Below are 23,882 nucleotides of genomic sequence, written 5' to 3' on the forward strand. Positions count from 1 at the left end.
CTTGAGAGGGGACTGTGGTTCCCCCTGAAAGCCCTGGGCTTCCAGGCACCTGCTCAGTCTCAGGATACAGACCTTGAACTGAATAGCCAGTCTCAGGATACCCACCCCTAATATGGCAAAAGTAAGAGTCGAAGGAGGTTGTCTATCACCTGAGGGTGTAGCCCCCCCCCAACACTCTGAGAAACCTAAGAAGCCAGAGAGACTTCAGGAGCAAGTGGGAGACTCCTTACCAGCCCCACGGCTGGAAGTGAGGCCTGCCTGTGTCGTAGTTTGGACTCTTGCTCTGAGCAAGGCTGCTGGTTTAAGGATGACAGTACTTTTGTTTGTAGGCGACTGCATCTTTCCTACAACAAGTCGCAACTGTTGTCCCAACCTTACCGGCTCACTAGCAGCACCTCACCAGAAACACTATAGTAAAAGGTGATTTATGGCAGCCGTTTACGCATGGACTCTAAAATAAGATATCTCAGGGAATGTCATGGTTAAACGGAGATTACCCTTTTCTCACAGATATATTATGTCTCATACAAACAAAGGCAATAACACAGATGCAGTGAAGTTATAATAGTTTTTATTTAACATAACTGCAATTTGCGATAAGTTGCATGGACTGCAATGATTAGGATAATGAATATAGCAAGTAACAGTATTGTGAAGAAGAGAGTCATTGTTATGAAGACCCCCACCATTTTGCAATACATGAAAGAGATTTATAAGATGTAATATGCCCTAATACCCTAATGTGAATAGGCCTAACCTCCTACCTAAAGGAGAGCTGGGTTTGCTAAACCTAATCTGCCAAAGCTGTGTCCATGAGAGGAGCCCCCAACCCTCGTTACCTTGGAATGAGGTCTCTATCTCAGACTCCGCAGGGACACGAAGACTGGGTCAGCGTCAAGATGACTGCAGCATCGGTATCAGCGATGGTGGTGATGCCCTCTGGTCGGAATCCCTATGATTATCTGTCTAAAGTGTGATGTATTTACACAGATCTACAAGGTCCCCTGACGTAGGTGTATTCCTAAACAATAGATAACAGGCATGCTTGGGACGGCAATTAATATAAAAAATCCCTCGAAAGTATAGAGAGTATGAGTCACAGACTATCAAAGTCTGGCTTCCTGTCTCAGTATGTTCGAGCGCTAGAATAAGAGCTTTAAGCTCAGCCAACTGTGCCGTGCAGTCCCCTAAGTTCTGCGTGTAGGTATTGTGAGGGTGGAAAACTCCATCTTCCATCACTCCGCTCACGGCTGCGCAAGCTGCTGAGTATTGATGATTAGTACCTATAGCCGGTTGTGCTGATCCGTCAGTATATATATGATAGTATTGTAACTGTCTAGTGGCAAAATATTTAGAGGAGCGGGGTACTCTTGTTCATACTGGAGAAATTCTTGTGTTTGAAGTCTTGGATCAAATATATAATCGACACCAGTGGCGGTCAGAGACGTTGCCCATTGAATCCAACGTGGATGTAATGCCTTAGCGTTCGGAACGCTCGCTTTAGTGACAGCCTCTAAGGCCGGCACAGGGGAGACAACAATAATGCGTTTCCCCTGGGCAAGTGGCCTCTCTTTTATGACGGCCATCTGAACTGCTGGCAGAATCTTTTCTGTAGGTGCAAAACGTTGTTCAGCATTTGAATATAAATGTGATTTATATGCTATCGGTATCGTGTCATCCTCATTAAAGGTGACATAAGTAAATCCAAGGGCACCAGCAATTATTCTGATGACCAAGTTTGTTTTATTGTCACGTGTGGAAGTGTTTAGCTTCTAGCATGTCCTGTTGCATGTCCCTAAGGATGTGTGTGTGTTCAATCGTCCAGCGTCTGCTAGAAAAATTGGGCTGAACTAAGTCATATAGGCCCTCATTCGGACCTTGGCGGGCGGCGGAGGCCGCCCGCCAAAGTCCCGCCGTCAAAATACCGTACCGCGGTCGCAAGACCGCGGCGGGTATTTTGACTTTTCCCCTGGGCTGACGGGCGGCCGCCGAAAGGCCGCCCGCCAGCCCAGGGGAAAACGACCTTCCCACCATGAAGCCGGCTCGTAATCGAGCCGGCGGAGTGGGAAGGTGCGACGGGTGCTACTGCACCCGTCGCGTATTTCACTGTCTGCTATGCAGACAGTGAAATACTAGCGGGCCCTCTTATGGGGGCCTCTGCAGTGCCCATGCCATTGGCATGGGCACTGCAGGGGCCCCCAGGGGCCCCGCGACACCCCCTACCGCCATCCTGTTCCTGGCGGGCGAACCGCCAGGAACAGGATGGCGGTAGGGGGTGTCAGAATCCCCCATGGCGGCGCAGCGAGCTGCGCCGCCATGGGGGATTCAAATGGGCAACGGAAAACCGGCGGGAGACCGCCGGTTTTCCATTTCTGACCGCGGCCAAAGCGCTGCGGTCAGAATGCCCAAGGGAGCACCGCCGGCCTGTCGGCGTGCTCCCGCCCCCGTTGGCCCTGGCGGTGCAACACCGCCAGGGTCATAATGAGGGCCATAGTGGTTTGATGCGTTCTGCATAATCTGGAATGTATGTTCTGCCAAAATTGAAGAAACCCAGTAATGACTGCAATTTCTTAAGTATGTTTGGAGGCTGTAGTTGAGCACATTTCTCTAGAAAGTGCGGGGCCAGGCTTTTCCTCTCATTTGATAGCTCATATCCCAGGAATAAAACGCTAAGAAATGCTATCTTGCTTTTCTTAAAATAGAATTTATAACCGAGGCCTGCAAACCCCAAAATGATCTGATCGACCCTCGCAAGATGAATGTCGAGGACGTCGTCAGTGAGATATATGTCATCCACATAGGACAATGCCTCAAAATCAATATCATGTAAGATCGATGTTACACGGGCTGAAAACAGCCATGGGCTATTTTTTATAGCCTTGAGGTAAACGACAAAAGCGTTTCTGAGAGCCAAATGAAAATGCACTTAGGTCCCTACTTTCATGTGCCAAATTCTGGCAGAAAAATCCATTAAATATGTCTAATGTAGTTTTATATTTTTTACGCACTATATTGTTTATCAGTGCTGTGCTGTGTGAATTTTGTATAGCATACGTTCGTGTATGACTATTTAAGTGTCTATAATCAACTACTATTCTATACGAATGATCTGGCTTGGCAACAGGGAATAATGGATTATTCATTGCAAACGTACAGGGCTCAATTACTCCCTGGTACTCAAGTTGTGATAGGATCTCCTTTACCAGAGCTTTCGCCTCATGTTTAACAGGGTATTGTGGCTGGGGTTGGGGTGTAGACCTAACGGGAATAATATGACAAGGAGACTCCTTGTCCCAACCAACATGATTGCGGTATAATGCAGGTGCCTGCACTAAAGCCCATTCAGCAGCATAGGCTCCTTTTGCTGCTTCCGGAACAAGATTGGAGAAAGAAGGCAAAATTACATCTTCCCCTTGCAGGAGCATGCAGACGTGTTCAGGTGGCCAGTCTCTCTCGGCCAATAGGATATCACTAGTAAGTTCATCCCAAAATATTACACTAATAGTGCGCTTCAGGTCTCACTCTATCTGAATGTTTAAATTATAAACCTTATCGGGGGAAGAACGCGGCCATCCGCTGTTTCAACCGCGAAGTAATCGCTAGTTGCTGTTGCATCCAGATGATCTTTCAGACTCTGGCGACATATCGTGACCTCTGCCGCGCTGTAGTGCAGGTGAATAATTCCCTTTTCTGCTGTCTTTTCCCTCCAGGTCAGCGCCCACCAGAAAAAGGGTATTTGGCGTGCCATCGCCAAGGAGGTGCGGACCCTGGGGGTCTTTGACAGGGGGAGCACCCACTGCCGCAAGAGATGGGAGGACCTGCACTGCTGGGCAAAGAAGATGGAGGAGGCCCAGCTGGGGCTGGCCTCCCAACGAGGAAGGGGTGCCCGTCGCACCATTACCCCCTGATGTTTTGCATCCTGGTGGTGGCCTATCTGGCGTTGGATGGGCACTTGAAGGCATCACAGCAGCCACGAGGGGGGTGAATTCAGAATCTGAAACCTGACTTTGTGCATTAGGAGGTACCTGGGTGGGGGATGTGGGCTGTGGATGCCCCTAGGCCAGGGCCAACATGGCAGGATAGGTCCCTTGTTGGGCAGGCTCTGGAGCACTCCCACCCCAATAGTGTAAGTGGGCATCTACTACTGAGCAGGGTCCTGTGGGTTTCTGGTGTGCAGATGCTGGCGTTAGGCATTGTACCCCATGGGCTGGTGACTGTCTTAGTAAATGGTTGGGCATGGCCTAGCGCATAGGGCTGCTCCCTGTGTGTTGTGTACGCCAACGGTAGTGGTGTTGCTGGCATTGACCAAATGTTTCCTCTGTCTTTTCCCCCCCTTTTTGTTTTGTCACCTTGTCCTTATGTGAATTAGCATCATCTGGCGGAGGAGCAGAGGCACCGGCAACGGAGGGAGCTGCATCCCACATGGGCCTGGAGGCTGAATCCACCGATGGTGAGGGCACCAGTGGGACAGAGGGCGAGGGGAGCACCACGACGGGGACAGGAGGGGAGACCACAGGCAGCGACTCCTCCTCCAATGGAAGCTCCCTGGCAGTGGCGGACACCTCTGTGCCCACCCCAACAACAGGTACAGCCGCCACACCCCCTACCAGCACCACCCTCCCAGCAGCCCCTCAGCGTGTTTCCCGTGCCCGCTCACCTAGGAGGGTAGGCATCTCCTTTGCCCTAGGCACCTCAGGCCCTGCCCCAGTCAGCCCTGCTGCCCTCAGTGAGGAGGCTATTGACCTCCTGAGATCCCTCACTGTTGGGCAGTCAACCATACTGAATGCCATCCAGGTTACTGAGAGGCATTTGCAACAAACAAATGCATACCTGGAGGGCATTCACTCTGGCGTGGCGGCCCAACAGAGAGCATTTAAGGCTGTGGCCTCAGCACTGATGGCAGCCCTTGTCCCTGTGTCTAGCCTCCCCCTTCCAACTTCCTCTACCCAGACCCAATCCCCTCAACCTCAGCCTATCCCAAGCACACCTTCAGACCAGCCTTCACCCAAATCACCACACAAAAGTGGCTCAGGCAAACATAAGCACCACACTTCATCTCACAGGCACTCACACAAGCACCATACCCATGCAAACACACCAACATCCACTGCCTCCACTGTGTCCCCCTCTTACTTTTCGTCCACCTTCATCCCAGTACCGTCTACACTCACACCTGCATGCACTACATCTTCATCCACTACCTCCATCACCAGCATGCCCATCACAACACACTCTTCACGAGCAGTCACCACCCCACAACCATGCACACGTCCCCTGTGTCCTCTCCCAGTGTGTCTGTGACCCCTCCTCCCAGAGTACACAAACGCAAGCACCCACCCACCCAACAGCCATCCACCTCACAACAGCATCCAGCACATGCACCTTCACCCAAACTCAGCAGACAGACACCTTCTACAACCACTCCCTCTTCCTCCACTCCCAAACCCTCTCCATCTTCCCGTCCCAGTGTGTCTAAAAAACTCTTCCTGGCAAACATTGACCTGTTCCCTGCCCCTCCCTCCCCGTCCTTCCCCTCGGGCTAGGGTGTCCAGAACCCAGGCCAGCACCTCAGCCACCAAGTCGGCATCTGCTGTGGTACCTGCAACTCCCAGAGGATCAAAGGGGGCACCCGTCAGGCCAGCTAGTGTGCCACCGACCCCTGCAAAGGACCAAACCATTCCACCACCTGCCAAGGTGAAGAAGGGGACAGCATGCAGCAAGGGCCAGGAGCACGACCCACCCAGCAAGGCCTCCTCCAAAACTCCAGCTGCCAGAGCCAAGGTCCGAGCAGCATCTGCCAAGGCGAGGAAGGGGCAGAAAATCCAAGTCAAGGCACTTCAGGCCTCGGAGGCTCCAGGTGAGGGCCCGGTGGCCACCATCAGAACCACCAGCTGCGCCACCTGCACTGCAGCCAGCACTGCCAGCATCCCTGCTGCAAGCACCGCCACCTGCACCGCCGCTGCCACCACTACTGTCAGTAGCAGCATCCCCAGTGGGCAGCCGTCCGAGGCTGCAGGAGACGGGTTGGTGCCTCCCTCCACCACTGGCATCGGCACCTACACCACAGGCAGCACTGCCAACATCCCCGCCGCAAGCCGCGCAGCAAGCACCGCCACCTGCACCGCTGACAGTAGAACCACTACCTGCAGCAGCAGCCACAGTGGGCAGCCGTCCGAGGCTGCAGGAGACGGGCTGGACCCTCCCATCACCACTGGCACCATCCCCACTAGCACCAGCACTACCACCAGTTTGCAGCCTTAGTCGCCGCAGGATGGAGTCTGGCCCTGCCTTCATGGAGTATCATGCTACCTCGTCCCTGAAAATCTCGTGCCTCAGACACCCAGGTGAGGGAATGTGAACTGCCACACCCCAAGTGCTGCATCACTGGGCACAAAGCCCCCTCCAGAACCAGTGGAGATATGCATCCACTCACCCTATCCTTGGCAGGATGAAGCAGACTGGGCACAAAGCCCCCTCCAGAACCAGTGGAGATATGCATCCACTCACTCTATCCTTTGCAGGGTGAAGCAGACTGGGCACAAAGCCCCCTCCAGAACCAGTGGAGATATGCATCCACTCACCCTATCCTTGGCAGGATGGAGCACACTGGGCACAAAGCCCCCTCCAGAACCAGTGGAGATATGCATCCACTCACCCTATCCTTGGCAGGAGCCCCCTCCAGAACCAATGGAGAAGCCATCCACTTGAGAGACTGTGGCCCTGCATTCCCCAGGACCAAGCAGGGGCAACCCACCCACTTGAGAGACTTGAGAGACTGTGGCTTGGCACTCCCCAGGACATCGCTGTGGGCATGGAGCCCCCTCAAGGAGCAGTGGCATTATTCCATCTTCCGGCTGAGGGGCCCTCCCATCCCCCTGAGGTGCCTGTGTGTTTACGAACTGATGCCCCTGCAGTGTTCTCTCCGTATTGAGGCAGGAGTCAAGTGTAGGCTTGGCCCATTATTTTTCGCCCAGTAGCCCAGTGGGCAAACCACCCACTTGAGAGACTTGAGAAACTTGAGAGACTGTGGCTTTGCACTCCCCAGGACCAAGCAGTGGGCAAACCACCCACTTGAGAGACTTGAGAGACTGTGGCTTGGCACTCCCCAGGACCAAGCAGTGGGCAACCCACCCACTTGAGAGACTGTGGCTTTGCACTCCCCAGGACCAAGCAGTGGGCAACCCACCCACTTGGGCAACTCACCCACTTGAGAGACTGTGGCTTTGCACTCCCCAGGATCAAGCAGTGGGCAAACCACCCACTTGAGAGACTTGAGAGACTGTGGCTTTGCACTCCCCAAGACCAAGCAGTGGGCAAACCACCCACTTGAGAGACTGTGGCTTTGCACTCCCCAGGACCAACCAGTGGGCAACCCACCCACTTGAGAGACTGTGGCTTTGCACTCCCCACGACCAAGCAGTGGGCAACCCACCCACTTGAGAGACTGTGGCTTTGCACTCCCCAAGACCAAGCAGTGGGCAAAGCACCCACTTGAGAGACTGTGGCTTTGCACTCTCCACGACATCGCTGTGGGCATGGAGCCCCCTCGAGGAGCAGTGGCACTATTCCATCTTCCGGCTGAGGGGCCCTCCCATCCCCCTGAGGTGCATGTGTATTTACGACCTGATGCCCCTGCAGTGTTCTCTCCGTATTGAGGCAGGAGTCAAGTGTAGGCTTGGCCCATGATTTTTCGCCCAGTAGCCCACAGACATTTGCAAAGGACAATGTACGGCCTTCTGTATATATTGTAAATATTTGTAAATACTGTTTTCCTATTTGTTACATATATATGTGCTTGTTTCTAATATAGCACTGATTGGACTCTATTCCTTTGTCCTTGTGTTCTTCCAGGGGGTTACGGGGTGTAAATGTACTGTTGCTGCATGTGCTTGTGTGTATGGTGTTGTGGGTGAGGGTGGGGGTGGGGGGGTGGCGTGTTGCGTGTGTGTGTCACTCTCTTTTTCCTTCCCCACTCCCCTGTGTGCTAGGTGCAGTGATCACCATGGTCATAGCCGCCGCCTTTGATGTTCCTCGTGTATGAGGAGGTAGACCATCATGGTCAGGACCTGTAACTCGGGCTCTATGGCGTCCTGGTTCTTCGTTGATTGTCGAGAGGTGAGTGGTTTCCCTTCCAAACACTGTTTCCGCCATTCTTTTGATGGCGTTGGTACCGCCCCGGAAAAGCTGGTGGATTGGCGGGTTGTAATTGGGTGGGCGGTACATTGTCCTCCACCTGTCTGTTGGCGGTGACCGCCGCGGTGTTTGTTGCTACCGCCGCAGCGATCAGAGTGTTAAAGTGGCTGTCTGTGTTGGCGGTTTCTGCCGTGGTTGTGATCCCATTTTTTTACCGCCAGCATGTTGGCGGTATTACCGCCGCTTTAACACTGACCGCTAGGGTTGTAATGAGGGCCTATATTTTAAGTAGCCCCTCACAATACGCATGCCTTTCCCTTTCCACTGGCCCTTAAGCCTCCTTCATGTGCTGCTACTCATATAATGATTAATATAATATGCCATCGCGATTATTGGAAAATCTGAACCTCACTCCCAAACCCCCACCCCAGTCTTACTGCCCAAACTACGCGCTTGCCCATGATACAAACAGTAGTGGTATGCTCTATGCTACACGTATCTCCTAGAATGTACCTTTTTCAAAGTCTCACATGCCCCTGCTGTTTCCTTCCGAAACAGCGAGCCTCAAAATAATGTTAGATCACGTCTCCATTAAACAAGATACCGTTTGATATATTTATTAATTTGTAGTTTTCTATAGGGCAGTCGTAATTCTATGGTAGGGTGACCAGATTGTGAAAGCTACAATATAGAAGTAGGACTACAACTTTGCAACGAGAGCGGGGCAGAGTGCCTTAACTGGCAACGGTTACTGACAATGAAAACACAGCAAATGAGATATTTAAGGGTAATTAAACCTAAATTTTAAACATAATATATCATCTGGATGAATTACGTTTCTTTCTGATAGGGGCTTCTAACTAATAATTTACTGGAAACACATGAAAACACACCTCCCTACGTGTTAGTCGTCCCTCTCTCAAAACCTGGACATGTACTAAAATAATTGAAATTTGCACAGACATATGGTTAGGGTGTCACAGAACTTAAACTTAAGTTACAAGGTTGGGTAATTAATATACATGAATGAAAACAAGTATCATGAGCGGAAAATAGGAAGCAAACTACAATTTTAATAGGTGGGCACGATATAGCTGAGGTGGACAGCATAAAGAGGGATCTACTGGGTGTGACAGCTTACATATGTACTATTTTATAGTTCAGACCAGGGGTATATCATAGATTTTACAACTATATAGGGTGGACGTGGGTCATGTTGTTCTCCTTCGGGAAACAGCACAGTTAGGCTGTGTCTTTCTTACAGCATGCACATATATCGTGAGGTGGACCTTGGTAGATGTGATTCTTCAGACATTTGATCAAGTTGAGAAGAAGGATTGCTTCTGATGGCTGGTGGGATGGCTTTCCAGAGCTTGGTGCACTCCCTGAGAAAGACTGTTTGAGTGTTGTTTCTCATTTGTTAACCAGTAGCCCCAGAAGTAGGGTGTCTGAGTTGCATAATTTCTGTTGACCACCAGAGGCAACTAGTTTATTGGCTGGGTAGTTTGGCGTAGCTAAGTGAATTGTGTCGCATATGTTGCAGGCTAATTTAAGAGTGTGCCTCACTTTGATCAAAAACCAGTTTAGGCAGATAAAGAGTGGAGTGATCTGGTCATGTTTCCTTGTTCCAGAAACCAATCTTGCAGCTGCGTGAAGGGCTGCTTTCAGAAGAGCTATATGAAGTTTTGGGTTACCTCACAGTAGGGACATCCTAAGGATTTTTAGGGCCCTGGAACAAACATTTTTTTTTGGGGGGTGGCCCTGTTCACAAAAGTTTTGAAATTATGATCTAGTTTCAGCTCTTTAATGCCCTCTTTGGCCAGTTCACTGACACTCCACAGTCAAAGTGGTCCAAATTCTAAATGTGTTTCCATCTGATATTCTTGGATAGCAATGTGTGTTTTCAATATTGTATTGTAGCTTCAGCTCACTAACACTATTGCAAATAATCTTTGCCACACACTACTATTTCTCATGTGTGAGGTGTTTTATTCGAAAAGGAACTTTTCTTATGGATGTTGCATTGTGTGAAAAACATAAACACAACATTTATCTGCCAAATGTCTGTAATAGACTCCCACACATTATCCATATTAAAAATAAATAAAAGAAAAAATTGTACTTGAAACCATCTGAGCCTGATTTAAAGTTTGGCGGACAGGTTACTCTATCTCAAACGTGACGGACATCCCATCCGCTGTATTACGATCTCCATAGGCTATTATGCGAACGAGATATCTGTCACAAATGTGACGGAGTAACTACCTCCACCAAACTTTAAATCAGGCCCTCTCTGTTTAAAAATGAATGAAGGTCATCGGAGCAGGACACCTGAAAGGCTGGGGCCCGTGGCCAGAGGGCCCTTGCCTTAAAATGTCTCTGCCTGACGGAAGGGAGTTTCCATCGTCTAACCTGGAAAGGACTTGACATTGGAATGTGTGTTTAAAATCTTCACTAGGTAGGAAGGGTTTGTTACCATGCACATATTTAATTTGGAATAGTAATCCTCCAGCCAAAGTGATTGTGTGGCATTTGAAACTGAGGTTCTTGGCAAGAAGGAACTCAAGTCACTTGGTGCAGTTGAAGTTGGTCAAATGGCAGTCTAAGATGGTGAATACCCATGATTGCATTGCAGTTGAGCAGCTGGGCACAATGTCAGCAAGAATTCTGTTTTGCAGAGTTTAGTTCAAGATGGTGGTGGATTATTAAGGATTGGATTTTTTTGCAGGATCTGTGAGAGAAAGGCAATATTCTTGTGGTTGAGGGGGCAGAGGTGTTACCATTAGGTACAACATCAGATAATCAGCGTGGAAGTGATTCAAAATGAAGATTTTGTTTTAGAGGAGATGCAGAAGGTTCCATGTATAGTTTGAATAAAGTGGTACAGAAAAAGGGGCCTTGTCTTACACCTTCATTGAGTGGAGAATAGTTGGAACAAGTGTTGGACTGGTAGTGTTTTTTTAGGTATGAGGTGACCCAGATAAGGATGGATCCTCTGATTCCCATTCTCCTATTTATGGTCTGTTGTATAGTGGCATGGGTGGCTGTATGAAACACCACTGAGAGATCCAGGAGGGAGGTTCCCAGATTGAGGCCCTCATTATGATCATGGCGGTTTGGCCCGCCATGCCGGCAGTGACGGCTGAAGCCCGCAGCCGGCATGGGGGGCCGAACCGCCATTTAATGCACATGGTGATGGCCGCCAGCTGCAGCCGTCACCCACCGCCAGGCTTTCGCCGTCAGGCAGCCTGGCAGCAGGATGAAACACCATCCGCCAGAGTAGCTGCGCTACCCTGTGGATAATGTTTCGTTTCCCGACAGCCTTTTACCCGCCAGGAAAATACTAGCAGAGGGGGTGCCCCGGGGCAACCCTGGGGGCCCCTGCACTGCCCATGCACTTTGCATGGGCAGTGCAGGGGCCCCGGTGCAGAGCCCCGTCACGCAGGTCACTGCCCAATTTTGGGCAGTGATCTGCGTGACGGGTGCAACTGCACCTGCCGCACAGAGGCATTGACGGCGGCTCCATGTGGAGCCGCCGTCAATGTCCCGGCCGAGCCTTTCTGTGGGCCGGCGGCTCTCAGAAAAGTTCATTATCTGGCTGGTGGGGTTCCGGGGTCGATGGTGGTCAGTGTTTTGACCGCAAGCATGAACACGGAGGTTGTTTCCGCCGTGTTCATAATGACCACCTGAGTATATGGTGGGCATCATCCATGATTTCAAGTTTTTCTGCCTAAGAGCTGCAGATCAATATATTTATTTCAGCTTAAAAAGCTCCATACAAAACATTAAAATAGATTTAGGCTCACAATACACTATTTGAAGTGTACAAAATCGAGACACAGTATATTAAGTGCAATTAGTGGCTTTACTTGATGGGCGATGGTGTACATCAAAATACTATGTCCTGATTTTGAGTTTGGTAGAGGGGTTTATTCCATCACAAACATGACGGATATCCCGTCCTCCGTATTACAATCCCATCATAGCCTTTATTAAACTGATAATGCTGTTGATGGGATATCTGTCACGTTTGTGATGGAGTAACAGCTCCACCAAACTCTAAATCAGACCCTACATGTCTTTCTTGAGTCTCCCTTTTGGGTTATGTCTTATCTGATTCCTGACCTGCCATCATGCATGCTCATTAGCAGCTGTGGCTAGAAGAATGACTTTTAGATGAGATCGAGAGGAAGGCAGCAAGATCGCCTACAACATCTGATGTTAAAGCATGTGGGCAATGACCGCAGACAGAAGTGCCACATCTTATGGTAACTCTAAATTTGAAGTGCGGTGACCTGTTAGTGCAACAGCAGAATAAGGTTTTTAAGTGCAGTTAGTGCTTAGGTTCGATGGTCAAAAGTGACAACAAAACTAGTAATGGCTTTTATTCAGTCCTCCTTTCTTTTTTCTTTTTTTTTAATGTATTGTCGATCTCGTTCCCCTCAAAGCTGCATATATATGAATATATGTATATATATATATATATTTTCTTTTTTAAGGTCGAGGGTAAGCGTACCACCTCTTGTATACTTTTAAGTATACTTATACTGTGGGCTTAAAGCAATTTCATTTGTTGGTTGCAGTGTCCTTTAAAAATCCTTGCTCACTAGTGGTCAGTTCTGCCTCTTTGTCCCTCCTTTTTCTCTTTCAAATCAGGGACCAGCTACTGTACCGTTGCACTTTGTCCTGTTTATCTCTTCTGCAGGGGACTATTTGTTTAGTTTTTACCTGCTTGTCTTAATGTGTGGGTGTGTGTTTCAGAGCAGCCACACTTCCTCTGGCAGTCCTCCAGCAGGTTTCCCTTACCCTCCCTCTGGAAACATAAACAACAGTAGAGGGAGGGCGTTTCCAGGGCAAGCTTGATATTTCCTGTGGGAATTTTGCTGTTGGCCCTCTTCTTGAGCAACGCAGAGCCAACATCAAGATCAGGGTGATTGCTGACCAATATGTTGTACCCAGAGAGAGGCTTGGATTGTCTCGGAGTGCAAGTAAGACCACGTTGTAACCTAACAGTCTTTGGGGGCTTTGCAGTTCCACTTTAATACATGGCGTACACCACAGCTGGTCTGTAATGGCAGCATGGTTGTGTTTCTGTACCCTGTGGCTAGAAGGCCAGCATCCAACATTGTTGAGTTGCTTGCGGTCCACGCTGTGCTGCATTTCGTGCTCCCTACATGCCTTATGCAGGAACGTGATTGGTGTTAGCGGCAGGAGAGCCGGATGATCCGAGGCAGGGAGGGAACTGGCAGAAGGCGAGGAAGCGGCTCTGAGCCCATGGCGCTTGCCTCTGCTGCTTCTGCCTTCTTCTTTCCAGGAGGGTCTAACTTCCTTTCAGTGAAATTTCAGTTAAAATAACCTTGATTATTTCAGAGTTCGCTGGAGTGGCGAGCACGCTGAATGCAAACTGCTCAAATAAGAGAGATCGCTCCCTTCCCAGCCAGACTCCAGTCGCCAGGCCGCAATGAGCCCTGTAATCACAATGCAACCAAATCAGCACTTGTATTTATACTGCTTTCATTTCTCCTTTGCTAACTTGTCTTCTGTGTTTTGGGCATCTGACAACAAGGCTTTTGAGTTTGCCATGGCGCAGCCTGGTCTGTGACATCCTATCTGTCCGACTAGCCCTGTTAGGAGAAATGGGTTGGTGGGGAAAGGACGCCCCTAATATTCAGGATGTGTGGATGAATTCGGAGTGTTCTCATAGGCTTACTACATTGATCCAGAGAGATGGGTAAAAGTTAACACTGGCAGCACATTGGCCCATAAGACCGTACAGCAGCAGTGGTTGACGATTTACAAGCAATTTATGTTTTTTTTTCGGGTGTAGTGGTATTCCTAGTGGTGAGTGGTGGTTACCAAACCAATAAACTGACCGGTATGCCCACTGATGCTCGGAAGGGACTGGGGTGGTATAGAGTGAACCAGGCTACAACTCATATATGGGCGGTTACACCCTTTTCAAAAATGCTAATAATCACTTAAGTAACCAGGGAAACGTCAGTTTAGTGTCAACTGTGATGTTAGCTTAATGGCAATAAACAATCAGAAAGGGCAGTTTCTCTTTGTTTTTGTCTTGCCACGTGTTGTTTTTCTTAATTGCCTTTCCTGTCACATTTTCTTTCAACGTTGATGCGTTTTTTCATTCCTTCTTCCTTTTTTATCAATTGTCAATTTGTTTAGTTTCATCATTTCCTTATATATTTCTTTTTTCCCTTCTTAAGTTTTTTTGTTTGCTTTGCATTCCCTCCTATATCTTGCCTTATTTTTGTTCTTCAAAGCAACACATCCACCACTAACAAAAATCTAAAAAATCTTATATATAAATGCCTTGATACTTTCCTTTACTTTCCTGTCTCTATATTCTTCCTTTGACATTTACTGTTTCTTGTTTTTTTTTATTTCTTTTTATAATTCTCTCTTTCAATCTTTTGGATTTAGTTTTTAGTGGGGTCTGCATCATTTCCAGTGTTTTTCTTCTTGGTCGACTGTACGTCTTTCCGTTGCACTTTTACTTTTCCACTCTTTCGTTTTAGGTGGAGCGTGCAAGAGCTTTGACCTGTTGTAGGTATTGTGGGCTTTTAACCATGCCCATCTCATGCCCATCACTTTCAATGGTTTGCGGGCTTGCCTTTCAAAGATCACTTGATGTCATTTGTAAATGCTTTACATTTGTCCCGCCTTGGGACAGTGTTTTTACTGCCTTGGACACCAACCCTGTTACATGGATAATTGCACGATTGCCGATATGTTTGACTGTGAGCAAACTTATTTTTCCTTTTGTGTCTCTCCTTCGCGCTCATGGCAGCCTTAGTGCTTGAATCGGCTCACTTATCCCAACTAATGTTTTACTTTTCATTTTCTGTTTGAGAAAGCTGTGCAAGCGTTATTTCCACAGTATGCCTCACCAGTGCGGTACTTGGCGGAAAGCACACTTGCCATGTCTGTTACTGATTCTTACTGCAAAAAAAAGCCAACGCTGCTATGTTTAAGTGTGTAACTTATTGGTAACATTCCCTCCTCTCTTAGTGAGGAGTAGTCCTGGGAAAGGGGAATTGAGATAAGAGAAGGAAACAGAGATGCTGAATGTCACCACCACTCTGACTCATCACTTAGCTGGGTACTGCATTTGCTCAGCTGCTGCTGAATTCTGCTGCATCGTGAAGGATATCTAAATGCAAGAGCGATATCTTTTAATGCTTTATCTTTGCATACAGTCATCTAACTGTTGCTACCATATATAATATATAAATATATATATATATATATATATATATATATATATATATATATCCAGAATGTGTATATGACTCAGTTGTTCTGGGATATTAATGTAATTCTGACATTCCTGGCACTGGACTCCAAATAAATATCTAAGTACCTAATGTTTTTCACGTCCCTTCTCTGTCAAAGGTAAATACCTTCTGTTTTTGTGAATACATGCTGACTGGTTCTGATATACTTTCAAGGGTGTTACTTAAACTGTAGTACAGCAAATAATTCATCAGCATTACATAATTGGTTCAGATACCAAATAGACCACTTCTCTAAGTACATACCAATGCCTTAAGCACAAAACATCTTAAAATATATCAATAGTCTTTAACATCCTAAGTGTGGGGAAAAAAGAATTTCACATCCACACTACCTCCTCTGTGCAGAATATGTGAACATCTTGTGCTCGCGCTGAAGACAGAACATTCTTCTGGTGCTTGCAGCAGAAGGACTTTCTGTTTTTCATGCATGCTCAAGGTGTGAGGGAAGAGATTCCCTCAAAACTCAGGACATTCGTTTTTCAGTCAGTTGTGACATGCAGTGTGCTATGCATGCTAATGTCACAATTACTGAAAGTGAACGAATCCGGAGCCTTTAGGCTCTGGCTGCTTTCACCTTGATTTGTGCTCAGGGGCATATCTCAGCTCCCCACCCCTTAATCACTGATCACCATGGGAGAGGCTCTGTGGGAAAGGAAAGAATTTCACTTTTCTACTGGTACTCCTCCGTAGTGGAGCCTACTTGGAGATTGTTGCAGGAGGGGACTAGCTGACAGGGATGGATTCTAGGCCAGTAATGTCCTCCCACAAATGGCTAAATGCTCCCTCCTAAGGGGGATAGAGTCTGTCTGCCCCTCAGGAGCAGGCAATTTGGGACAGAAGTTCCACTAAACACCACGATTCATTTAAAAAAGTAGAATGGTGTAGGGGGCAGCTCATTCTGGCAACAAGTAATATCCTCACCCTTAAATGTCCAACAGTCTTTCTGCCTCCCCTGAGGTGCAGACTAAGAAATGGGGTGGGTCCCTGCCTTTCCAAGCATCGGGCTCAACTCCAGCTCCTACATTCTTTTGGCTCCTGTGGGGTCGGGTGGGTTGGGGGATTTACCCCAGTCTGACCATCCTGAGAGGCAGAAAGCCCACTGGACATGAGGACTGCTGTTATTTTATGAAAAGAAAATGGGATCACTCTGGTCTGTTCGGGTATCAGGATATACTACCCACTCCTAAGGCCCGAACAGTCTTTCTGCTACTTCTGTGGGCAGATTGGAGATTTTACCTCCAGTTTCCTCAATCAGTCCTCCCCTGGAGGAGGGGGTCGGAGTCTCAGAGGCAGAAAGATTATTATACACCAGGGCTGTCTTTTTTTCATAAAAAAAATGGGACAGGTCAGCTCATCCTGGCATCGGGCCATACCCCCAAACCAGTATTACTGCCCACAATCTGCCCCCAGTAGGCATAAAACTCACAGAGTGCCAGGAGTAGATATTTGTTTTAAAGAATATGATATGGTGTAGTCCATCCTAGCATCAGACCATATTCTCAACTCTAAAGCCCTGGAAGTTTTTCTCCCCAAACACACCAGACGAATATTACACCCATTCTCTTGGCAAGAGGGAGGAAAATGGATTCTTTTGGGTGCAATTTTGACACATAGACTGGAAGAGTGGGGAAGTTAACTCACCCATTTGGCCTCCCCCGGGTGCCTTAAAGTCTACCAGGAGCCCTCTGGTGGGAGCTGCAGTGTAGTTCCAAGATGGGCAAACCCTGCACCCCATTCTGTTTCCATTTTGTCCCCTAATGTTCTGGTGGGCTTTCACGCCCCCTGGTATGGACAGATAGGCAGTAAACACTCACTCTACTCTGCCCATAAAGTGGTGCTGAAAGGCCACAAGACTACCAGGGAAGTAATTGAAAAAAGGAAGGGACGGGTCAATTTATCATCTCAGTGCTGGGCCTCACCACCGTCTAGCACCAGACAATATTTCTGCCCCCTTTTGCAAGCCCACCTACACCCAAAGATATCCAAATTTCCTCTGACTTGTAATGGTAAATGGCTGCACTATTTAGGCTAAGGGCCAGTTGACAACCAGGGAACCCTACCACCCAGGGAATTTCTGAAAGTGAGAGGCCCAGGGGAATCCAGGGTGGTGTGGCATGCATGGATCCTAGCAATGTTTTCTTATCAAAATGAATATGACAGAAAGCTCAGGCACTTCCAGCCAATGGCCAAAGTCTTTACCATCCTCCAGTCCCACATTTCTTCAGATTTAAACTCTGCCTTTCATGTATGGGCGTGCCTAACATACATCATAGGCCCACCACACATCATAGGAATGAGCCAAAACTGTGACATTGTTAAGACCTCAATCACGCAACATTGATTTCCCACAGTCCAAGTTTTTACTGAATCCTGTTGCAGACTATAGGCCGACCACACACATATGGTACTGTCTTTATTGGGAGACGTGTGGGAACGCTGGGTGGTAGGAACATTTTCAATGCTCACATAGTTAAGAATGTTCACGAAAGAAATATGAGGAAAGTCTGTGATTTTAGCCTAAGTTGGACATTTACAGGGCATTCTCAGTTAGAAAACGTAGTGGGATCCACACAAGTCAAGCCATTATGGTTTCCCCTAGGTGTCTAGATTTTTTAAATGTTTGGTGTTGGTATGCTAACCTTTGTGTATGTGGTGGAAGGAAAGAATAAGTGTTCTCCCCATGGTCGTCGTCACAGTCATTGACAGGATATCGGCAAACATGGTTACAAATATACATATATCTTACCAAGATACGTGGGGCGAGGGCACCATCCCAAATTTCCTAGGTTTGCCCAGTGCCTCGCGACTATATATATCAGTTGGGGAGTGGCATTAAACTCAGTAATACAGTGACAGTAACAGCAATGACATTAGCAATAAACTATCAGAGATAACAACGATACATTATAACAATGAAGCAAGAATGACATATGAACACATGCGTGGTATTTAGCACTCAGCCACTGGATGCCTCTAAGTGTCACTGGTGCAGTGCAGGAGGTCCTTTAGGCATCCCCAGGAGATAGGTCAATGAAGCCGCCAGCAGGGAGCAAAGGCTTCAGGGGGGACCTTGATTTGTCTCTGTCTCAAAGGGGCCTCTGGGTGAAGTCTGTCACGGCTTGGAAGGTCACGTCCATTCCATCTTGGGACCTTGGTTGACAGTCCAAGAACCTGCCTCTTTTCTGCGTTGCAGCGTGGCTTGGAAGGTCACGTCCCTTCCATCTTGGGACCTTGGTTGACAGTCCAAGAACCTGCCTCTTTTCTGTGTTGCAGCGCGAGTGCGGGGGTCATTAGCATCAACAGCCAAAAGCGGAGTATAGTCACTTGGCGAGGGAGGGTTCACTGTGAGAGCTATGGCCTCTTGATCCATAGGTTGGGCCGGGGTCAAAGAAATCCTTGGAGTTACCATCCGCCGTGATCCACATTCTGGCCAGTTCAAAGAGCCCACATTTGATATTTAGTTGACGCAACTGAGGCCTAAGAGCGAGGAACGCCTTCCGCTTCTCATTTGTTTCTCAGGAGAAGTCTGCAGCAATCCAAATCTCGTGACCATCTTGACGGTATGGGCCATGCATCCTTGCGGCTGTCAATAACTGGCGGGCCTGTTCATGGCGCAGGAAACAGTCAGTTATAGGAAGGGGCCTCTCATCGGCTCATTTGTGAAGGGGGCCAATCCGGTGAGCTCGTTGGAATTCAAGAGTGGAGGAAAAAGTAAGGCCTGTAAAGGTGGGGATAAAGTCACGTAAGAAAGGCCCTCATGTTGGCACCCTCCAGTTTTTCCGGAAACCCAAAGAAGCGGACATTGGCTCTATGGCTCCGATCTTCAAGGTCGTGAGTTTGTGTCGAAGATATTGTAGTTCAGGTTCATTATCCGGGAGGCTCGCCATTTGGCTTTCAACAGCATGTAGACGGTGATCCAGACCCGTGGCTGTGGCCTGTAAGCTTGCAATGACTTCCTGGGCACATAGGTCATGTGAGAACAAGCTTTGGTTGAAGGGCACAAGTAGAAAATGCATAGGCCTAACTGTTAACCCTTTTCCACACACAAATAATCTGGCTCAATCAGTGCCTTTTTGAGCCCTTTTTAAGTCACAAGTAGACCTCATCAGTAGTCCTAAACAGTCAATTATCCCGCCAATGTGTGGGGTCCCGGAACAGTATATAAAATATATATATATATATATATATATATATATATATATATATATATATATATATATATATATATATATATTTATATATATATATATGTATATTTATTTGTGCAGATCTTTTTCAGTGGAATGTGTGCTTAAATAGAGGCAACAATGGCCAATTATAATTAATATTTTTTTTAAAAAGAAGAAACCAAATATTCAGTGCATTATCACACTGTGACAACAAACCCCTTCCACAAATCTTTTTAAAAAGGAAAATAAAGGAAATGCAGGACAGTGTTGGCAGATAGACTGCCTAAGACATGAGTAAACCCTGGCACTGCCTTTAAGGGCCTTATAGGCTGCCGGAGACATGAGTAAATGCTGGCATTGCCTTTAAGGGCCTCAGCCTTCCTCCTGTGTCCCATCAAATAAATGTTAGAAAAGTACACTCATCAATTAATTTCAAATATTACAAATCTTGAAAGTCTGTGTTTGTACAATACTACTTTTCTTCTCATATTTTTATACCCATTATTATATTCCTTGAAGATATATTCCATTACCATGTATTTACATATCTATTTATTTATTACTCTAGTCCTACTGTACTAGAGAAAAAATAAATTAAATTAAATTAAATTAAAATAAATAAAATAAAATAAAATCTATGAATAAAATTCAAATTATAAATAAGTTAATTAAATAAAAAATAAGAATGAATAAATACATTAAATAAAAATGATTAAAGTATATATATATATATATATATATATAAAATTATAAATAAAATAAATGTACTCTCTTGTAAGCTTTACTTTGCCTGCCTCTCACCATATGTCATGTCTCTATCGCTCTATCCTCCATCCCCACTCTGACTCATCCCAAACCCATTCTACTACTTTCATCTCCAAAATAACCCTGCCTAAGTTCTTCCCTCCTCTTCCACATCTAATTCACCCAAACCTCAGTTTACTGTCATGATCTTGCAAACAATTCTACTAAATTCTCCCCCATTTATCTCACCTTTGACTCACCAAAACCCCTACTGCTACTATGACATATGTCATGTCTCTATCAATCTATCCTCCACCCCCACTCTGACTCAACCCAAACCCATTCTACTACTTTCATCTCCAAAATAACCTTGCCTAAGTTCTTCCCTCCTTTTCCACATCTAGCTCACCCAGACCTCAGTTTACTACCATGATTTCCCAAACAATCCTACTAAATTCTCCCCAATTTATCTCACCTTTGACTCATCCAAACCCCCTCCTGCTACTATGATCTCCCTAACCCTTTCCACAGACTCTTCCCTCCTCCATCTCTCCTTTACTCATCCCAGGCTTCATCCTATTACTACAGACTCCCAGACTCCCAGTTAACACTTCTGGATTCTTCCCTCCTCTATCCCTCCATTACACTAGTCAATCCATCTACAAACTCACATGTCCTCTGCTCAAATTAACTAATAATAATACTAAAACTGTGCTCATATTTCCCTATACTAATCCACCACTAATTCACCTTGGGTTCCAGAGTAGCGTGCTACTCACTGAAAAGCGCTTTGACGCCTCATCAGGGGTAGTAAGTGCTATATAAATACTATTACAATATTACAATAAAGCCCAGACCCAAATAACAGAGTTTATCAGGTAGCTAGAACAAGCACATTTCATGGGAAACACATTGATGTTTCCAAATTATTTTGTGGGACATTTCCTCCTGTGAGTGATCGATCCATTCACACAAGTCAGTTACCATTTTTATTGGGATGTGTGTGAGAATGCTAGTGGGAATTTGTTGATCCCCACAAATTTTGAAACATTTCCTCTAGCCAGAGGTTAGCCACCACCCAACCCCCCTCTTCCACAGTGCCCAAGGCCTCCTAGTATGATTCTGCAAGACCATACTCGACCAGTTGAAGGTAGGATTCAATTTCATCTCCCTCACTGGTGGTCCATAACATCGGACAAATGGGTCTTGCAGATCATGCAGAAGGGCTATTCCCTCCCCTTCCAGTCTTTCCCTCCCTCTATGCCTCCACTAAAAGAACGGCTGATGGAGGATCACTTAGTCTTGCTCCATGAGGAAGTTACAGCTCTCTTGGCCAAGAGAGCCACAGAAAGGGTTCTGATGTCAGAAGTAGGCAGTAGTTGTTATTCCCGCTACTTTCTGATTCCAGAAAAGAATAAGGGTCTTCGCCCTATCTTGGATTTAAGGGATGTCAATCTCTTCCTAAAAAGGAGAAATTCAGGATGCTCACTCTTGCTCAGGTCTTGTCTGCCTAGACCAAGGAGACTGGATGGTAGCGTTGGACTTGCAGGAAACGTATTTTCACATACCCATCCTGCCTTCCCACAGGCGCTACTTCTGGTTCAAGGTGGGCCACAAGCACTTTCAGTTTATTGTGCTCCCTTTCGGCCTCACCAGTGCCCCTCTGGTGTTCACCAAAGGGATGGCGGTGGTAGCAGCTCATCTGTGCAAGTTAGGGATTTCAGTCTTCCCCTACCTCGACAACTGGCTGTTGAAGGCTTCTACGCCCCAGGCTCTAGTCATGCACCTTCAGACGACTGAGACCCAATTGCATTCGCTGGAGTTCATTATAAACGTGCCGAAGTCACACCTGACTCCCTCTTAGAAGCTCCCTTTCATTTGAGCCCTTCTGGACACAGTGCAGTTTTGGGTTTATCCTCCCAAGCAGCGAGTCCAGCATATCCAGGTTATTATACCGATGTTTCAGCCTCTATCCTGGATTTCGGTGAGACAGACTCTGAGGCATTTGGGCCTCCTGGCCTCCTGCATCCCATTAGTCAAGCATGCCAGGTGGCATATGAGGGCTCTGCAGTGGGATCTGAAGTTCCACTGGGCGCAGCATCAGGGCAATCTTACCAACACAGTTCTGATCTCAGAGGGAACTGCAAAGACCTGCAGTGGTGGTTAGTGAACTGCGATTGGGTCAGAGGCAGACTCCTCTCCCTTCCCCAGCCAGATCTCACAGTAGTGACAGATGTGTCACTTCTTGAATGGGGCGACCATCTGAGAGAGGCAGAGATCAGAGGCCTCTGGTCTCAGGCAGAATCCAGACTCCATATCAATTTACTGGATCTCCGGGCAATCTGACTGTCATTGAAAGCATTGAAAGCGGATAGTGAAGGTGTTCACAGACAACACCACTGCTATGTGGTACTGCAACAAGCAGGGCAGTGTGGTGTTGTGGACCTTTTGAAAAGAGGCTCTGCGTCTCTGGACATGGCTGGAACAGCAGGGCATACCCTGGTGGTTCAACACCTGGCAGGTTCTCTGAATGCCAGGGCAGATGAACTCAGCTGTCGGTGCCTAGTGGATCAAGAATGGTATCTCCAACCAGAGATGGCCAAGGACTCTTTCAGCAGTGGGGAGAGCCTTGGTTAGATCTGTTCGCCTCCGCAGAGAACGTGCAATGTCAGCAGTATTGTGTGTTGGAGTTTCCAACGACGCTTTTTGTTGTGAGTGGAATTCAGGCCTCCTGTATGCCTTTCTGACAACTTCTGCCCAGAGTTCTCAAGAAGATCAAGAACAACAGGGCCCAAGTAATCATTGTGGCTCCAGATTGGGCAAGTAGAGTTTGGTAGCTAGAGCTTCTGAAAATGAGCATTAATCCTCCAATCAGGTTCCCCTTTTGGGAGGAACTTCTGTTGCAGCAGGAGGGGAAGGTTCTCCACCCGAACCTGTCAACTCTCCACCAACATGCGTGGAGATCAAGCTGTGACAGTTGATGGCTTTTGACCTTCCTTCCGAAGTCTGTAAAGTTATTTTGGCGGCCAGGCGTCCTTCCACTAAAACGGTATACTTCTGGCACTAGAAACGTTTTGTTTATTATTGTACAGAAAGGTTTATTGATCCTCTTTCTGCTTCTCTTTTTGATATTCTTCTCTTTATATTTTCCCTTGCCCAGCAGGGTTCTTCCTTGGGTACACTCAAGGGCTATCTTTCTACCTTATCAGCATTTCTTCGGCTACCTGATCAGCATTCACTTTTAAAATCTCCCATTGTACATAGATTCTTCAAAGGGCTTGTACATATGTTTCCCCCTACGCCCTTTGTTATGCCCAAATGGGACTTAAATCTGGTCCTCACATTTCTTATGTGTGCTCCTTTTGAGCCCTTACATAACTGTCCCCTCCGGCTGCTCACCATCAAAATAGCCTTGTTTGTGGCAAAAACATCTGCCAAGAGGGTGAATGAGATTCAGGTACTTTCATCCAAGCCTCCATATCTCACTATGTTCCCAGACAAGATGGTTCTCAGAACTCGTGCC

Source organism: Pleurodeles waltl, chromosome 4_2, assembly GCF_031143425.1.
Source record: "Pleurodeles waltl isolate 20211129_DDA chromosome 4_2, aPleWal1.hap1.20221129, whole genome shotgun sequence".
Lineage (NCBI taxonomy): Eukaryota > Metazoa > Chordata > Amphibia > Caudata > Salamandridae > Pleurodeles > Pleurodeles waltl.